This window comes from Phoenix dactylifera, unplaced genomic scaffold (assembly GCF_009389715.1).
Source record: "Phoenix dactylifera cultivar Barhee BC4 unplaced genomic scaffold, palm_55x_up_171113_PBpolish2nd_filt_p 000652F, whole genome shotgun sequence".
In the NCBI taxonomy this organism is placed as follows: Eukaryota; Viridiplantae; Streptophyta; class Magnoliopsida; order Arecales; family Arecaceae; genus Phoenix; species Phoenix dactylifera.
The window spans coordinates 120,924-127,000 of NW_024068042.1; the positions used below are offsets into that span (position 1 = coordinate 120,924).

Here is a 6,077-nt window from a genome sequence, read left to right on the forward strand (position 1 = left end):
ACGTGAAATTTGGAGATCAGATGCGATCTGGAGAGCCTTCCGAACTTTATGCTGACGTTGGTGCTTGAGGGTAAAGTCAGAAAGACGCATGCAAACGTGTCTAAGTCGTGTTTCCTAGAGTTTTTAACCCCAAAACCATATATATACTTGGGGGAGCTCGTCGTTCTGAGGGAGAAAAGGCTGCATCACAAAGGAATCATAAAGAGAAGCCACAAGTTCATAGAGAGCTAATTCTTTGGTGAAGCTAGGGATGAACTTGCTTGGATGATGGTAGTTTCAGTTATATTTGATCCATGTAATAGATTCTTATGTTGATACGATTCTTGTTTATCATCTCTCATCAATAGATCTTTTCTTGTGTTAGAATAACTTGAATTGATTTTTTTCATAGATTCAACCATGTCTTTTTCTATAGAATTGTTGAGGTGCTAATTATGTCCAGATTTGATTGTTTATTTAGTTAGTGTGATTCTCTACTAAAATATTGTTATTGGGTATATTTTTGTCTTCGAATCTGAGTCTAATAGGATAACAATCCTTGGTTTTAAAAGAGAAGAATGATTTTCTAGAATTATCACTAAATAGTTTGATTGTAATGCTATACCTTCTGATTAGAGAATCTGGTGCTATGATCTCTAATTGAGTTATCCAATGGATCAAATATGAATGAAATTACCTGATTCAAGTGAGGGATTTCTGATGCTTTGCTGCCATTAATTCTGGTCACATCTTTTCACTACTACAATCTAATTGTTAATTTACTTTTAAATATTCACATCACGTTTTACTACTTTGATATTTTTTTCTTAGTTTTGTAGTTTCTTTGTGTTTCTACCTTCTCCCTGTGGAATCGAGACCCCAATCTATACTGCAATAGCCGCGTTATTCTTTGGGCATAATCAAATTTTGGCGCCGTTGCCGGGAAGAACGGTACAAGAAGCGTTTCAAGGAATAGGTTTGCTGAATTAATTCGTCAAAGCGGTAACCTCGTTCCTTCTTTTTTTTTTTCTCTTGCCTTTTGTTTTCGGTTTATTTCATTCATAGTTTTGATATGATTGTGCAAAAAAAAATAAAAATAATAATATACATATATTTTGTGTTGCATGCGTAGGCATAGAGACGAGTTAGGTAGATTTGCAAGGAGACTGGAATTAGAATCTGACACTTTTCTTGTGAATTTGCCTGATATGCCATCTAATTCTAACACCATGAGCAATCACGAAGATCAGCCCATTAGGACTCTCCAGGACTATCTCCATCCTACACGCACAACCACACTGTCATTCATTATGTTCCCACCCAATGTCCCGCAACAAGATTTTAAATCAGGAATGATACAGTTATTTCCTACCTTTCATGGTTTAGAGAATGAAAATCTTTACGTGCACATTAGAGAGTTTGAGGAGGTAGTGACGACTTTTCATAATCAACCCGGTACAATAGATGCAGTTAGGCTTAACTTTTTCCCATTTTCTCTGAAATAAAGCGAAAAGTTGGTTGTATTCATTGAGACCGCGATCAATAGGATCTTGGGATGAGATGACACAGGTTTTCTTAACAAATACCTCTCCCACCATAAGACCAATGGTTTGAAGAGACATATTTCAACCTTTGCACAAAAAAATAGTGAGACTTTGTATCAGGCGTGGGAGAGGTTTAAAGACTTGTTGAACTTGTGTCCTCATCACGACTATGAGTGTTGGCGTTTAGTTAGTTACTTTTATAAGGAACTTACACCTAGAGAGCACCAATTTGTAGAGATGATGTGTAACGGTGAGTTCTTGCAGAAAGATCTAGATGAGGCCATAGAGTACCTGAATGACCTAGCTGAGAAAGCTCATACTTGCACAGGACCTAGTGCGACTGATAGTACTAGTAGGTCACGACTTACAGCTACTCTTTCTAGTGGAGGAGTTTACCATCTTAGAGAGGAGGATAATCTCAAGGCCCGGGTAGAGATTCTGACTAGGAAGTTAGAGGCCTTAAAAACAAAGGATGCAAAGGTTACACATACTGTTTCTCGTGTTGAGTTCCATGGATCCTGTTTTGTGTGTGGAGTGGATCACCTAGCTCAGGATTGTCCCACATTTGTTGAAATGAGGGAAGTGTATGAGGAACATTGTAATGCCTTAGGTATGTACAAGAAGCCTCTTACACCCTTTTCAGATACCTATAATCCCGATTGGAGGAACCATCCTAACTTTAGTTGAAAATCTGACCCGTAACATCCTGCACAACCACAACTACCTAGAGCTTATTCTACACCTCCATACCATGCCCCTTCTTTTAGGAATCCTTTAGAGGATACCTTACATGTTCTTATTGAGGCTCAGAATAAGACAAACCAGAAGTTTGAGTCAATGATTACCTGGGTGGTTGAGGAAAATAAAGAGATTAGGAGTCATGTGTCTAAGTTGATTAGTGCTTTAACCGTAAATGAGTGAGGAAAATTTCCATCCCAAGCTCAACCAAATCCCCAAGGTCAGCATATGGCACAAACTTCTAACTCTGATAGGCAAGATCTTAAGGAGGTTAATTCCAATGCCTGCACATCACTATTTTGTTATAAGCCTTTCACTCTCCCAGCCTGTGCCAACATGCCTAAACTTTTGTTCTAAAACAAAAAAGACTATGCCCCGCGAAGGGGAACAAGGAACTTTCTCTCCCACGCTGATAGTAGCCTGAAAATACTTGAAGTGGTAAGGTTATAGAAGGGGTTCCCAAGCCTAAGGACACACAAGAGAAGTTGAGTAGTGATGTAGTTGATGTTCCAAGAGAGGAAGAGATAGTGAAGAGTCCAGTTAGAGTGCCCTTTCCTCAAGCTCTCAAGTCCACCTCAAGAGTTATGGACCATAGTGGCGTGATCCTAGAGAACCTATGGCAAGTAAAAATTAATTTCTCTTTTACATGTGATAAAACTGTTGGTTTGCCCCGCAGCGGCGCGACGATCGCGGCGGAATCCGCATGCCGGGCCCGGTGCATCGCATACGCCGGAACAGGATCGGGTGAATTCAAAAATTTTCTGATTCAGAACGATTCAGAACTTTTTTGAATTCAGATGGAGACTAAACTAAGATCTAATAATTAATTATGAATTGTTAAACTACCAGCAAATCAGAAATCTAAAAATTCAAATGAAGATCTCATCTTCACCTTTGGGCGGGTAGAAGAACACCGCAACCGATGATCGTGGTTTGGTTCCTTGTAGCCGCACAAACGTCCGGCCTCTACAAGTATCCTCATGAGGTTGCTAAAGATCAGAGATGGGGCTTCACCGGGGTGCTAGCTCCTTGCAAAAGTCTCTCTTGGATGTTGAAGAAGAAGGAAGAAGAAATCACAAGGATCCCACCTTGTGCAGCCTTCAAGGGAAGAAGAAACACTTTCACTGTTTTTGATTCTCTTCTCACCTTTTTCTTGCTGATTAAAAATCCCCAAAATATATCTCCTTGCTGCCCCATGCCTGGGAGAAGCACTCATGAAAACTTGGGGCGTGGGGCTCCTTTTTTTATAGGGTTCAAAACCTTAAGTGCCAAGGGTCCTAGTCCCACTAGGATTCCTTGGCGCCTCCCTTTTTTAATTGGATGGCCCCTTGATTCTTGGAAAGAATCAAGGGGTGCCGGCTGAAAGCAAAGAAGGAGAGGGGGCCACGCCACTCCTTGCCCTCTTGGCTGTCCCCTCTTGCCTATTTTGACCCCTCAAAATAAGGCATCAAGAGGGAGGCTCCAATAATAGGAAAAAAGCTGAATTAGGCAGGGTTTTTAAGGACTCGATCTAGCCAACTCTTGACTAGGATTTGAATCAAATTTCTTTGGGTCAGACCCAACATAATTTGACTCAATTAATCAGCAATAAAAGACTTAATTATAATCTAATTATAATTATTTAATTCTTCCATTTAACTCACTAACTCTTAGTGGGTTATTTCGAACATCAATCTTATTGACAATTGACATTGTGATTCCAAATCATAATTCGACAATCCTAATAATCAGAACCCCTAATGTGTGTGACCTCGTAGATTCTAATCTAACTGGTAATAAGATATATTGAGATCTCCATCTCAATATCACTGAAACACCTTTCAGTGAACTGAAACACTTTCAGTTCTACTCGTCAGGGTCTACCGATCATCAGGTGAATGCCCGTGAGTCCCAACATCCACAAGTGACACCTAGCAGTATGTAGTGGCAACCTTGTAGAATAGAATAATGAACCTCTAGGTGCAGTTATCGTATGATACAGTCCTTCTATCGTGGATTCCTACAGGACGGAGGTCATGGACAACTCGTCAAACCCCATCGTCTGTTATATGTCAAGATTTATTCGACTTAAGTTCGAGAGTGGAAAACTCTCTCCACTGTGTATACTGCCCCGGCCGAGTTCTTACGAACTCAGTCTTATAAATCACATAGGATCTCTCCTTATCTATCAAGGTCGACAGATACCATATAAGTGCATACCCTACTCCTACAGTGAACCTACTGCAGCCAATGTACACTGCATGGACCCATATGTCTAGAGATCATGCGTACGTGCAGTCAAACTACAATAACCTTACTGTGAGTAGCCGAAGCACCGCAGGTGAAAGGACCAGTCACACTACTGCAACATCAAGCAAGTCACTGACGAGTGGATAGACATCCAAGTGACTTCTTGTCTTGGTCACGCTCAGTACCCTTGTTCTCTAACAAGCACCTGCACTATTACTTCAGTGTCCCCACACCGTGGACTCGAGTCTCGTCCATCCACAAGGAAAGCAATGTGTGCACTGATCTAATCGGATCGATCACCGTCCTCGTGATGATCCATCGATCAGGAGCATTTAGAAATTAATCACCAATGATACATGGCTCAAATTCTCAACTCTTGAGAATATGTATCATCATCTTATTAATTCCTTGGACGATTCACAGACACATAAACAATATGAATAAAAAAGATGCCTTTTATTATTTAATAATAATAAAGTCAAGTACAAAATTATGTCCCAGAATTAATAATGTATCAGCCAGATTGGCTTCTAGGGCATACATCTAACAAAAACAGGTTCCAACTTATGCAAAGGTCCTTAATGATTTGTGCGCTGTAAAAAGAAAACACCATGTTAAGAAAACAACTGTTCTAACGGAACAAGTAAGTGCTTTGATAGAGCAGAGAATTCCACCAAAGTATAAGGACCCAGGATGCCCCACAATTTCTTGTATTATTGGGAATCATGAGTTTGCGTAGGCCTTACTTGATTTGGCCTTACTTGATGTAGTTTGTATTGTCAATCTCATGCCTTATTCTGTTTACTTGCAATTAGAATTAGGAGAGATTAAACCCACCTCTATGGTCTTACAGTTAGCTGAGATACCAAGGGGGATAGTTGAAGATGTGTTAATTCAAGTTGATAAATTTTATTATCCTGTTGATTTCTTGATTCTAGACACACATTCTGTTGTTATTTCTAAATCAAAAATCCTCAATATTTTAGGTAGACCTTTTCTTGCCACCGCTAATGCTCTTATTAATTGCAGGAATGGGTTGATGAAGTTGTCCTTTGGGCATATGACCCTTGAGGTCAATATCTTCCACATAAGCGAACAGCCATAGGAGGATGATGAGTGTCACCAAACCTACCAGATAAACACACTCATGCAAGAGGAAGCCATCACAAAATATGACCCCGATCCTCTTGAATATTTTCTTGTTAATTCTGGGTTTGATAGCATATTTGACTCTAATGATGTTACTAATATTTGTGCGGTTTTTGATTCATCTCAGAATTATGGGACGAGGACGTGGCAACCAAGATTTCAGGAGATGCCCTTGACGCGAGAACAACCAAAGCCATTTACCATTGAAGCCCCAAAAGTCGAGTTAAAGCCACTGCATAAGGGTTTGAAACAAGCATTTCTTGGTCAGGTGATACCTTTCCTGTAATAATTTCTTCTGACTTAAGTGCATCATAAGGTGAAAAATTACTCAACTCTAAATGAGCATAAATCTGCACTTGGTTGGACCATGACCGACATTAAAGGCATCAGCCCTTTAATTTGTTCTCATAGGATTCACTTGGAGGAGGGAGCTAACCC

The 6,077-nt window shown here is 40.0% G+C and overlaps 1 non-coding gene across 1 annotated transcript; it reads right to left on the reverse strand.

Moving 5' to 3' along the window:
• Positions 1-1,585: 1,585 nt before the first annotated feature.
• LOC113461437 lies at positions 1,586-1,693 on the reverse strand. The gene has a single exon (XR_003383705.1). It is a non-coding gene; the product is annotated as a small nucleolar RNA R71 (small nucleolar RNA).
• Between the last annotated feature and the right edge of the window lie 4,384 nt (positions 1,694-6,077).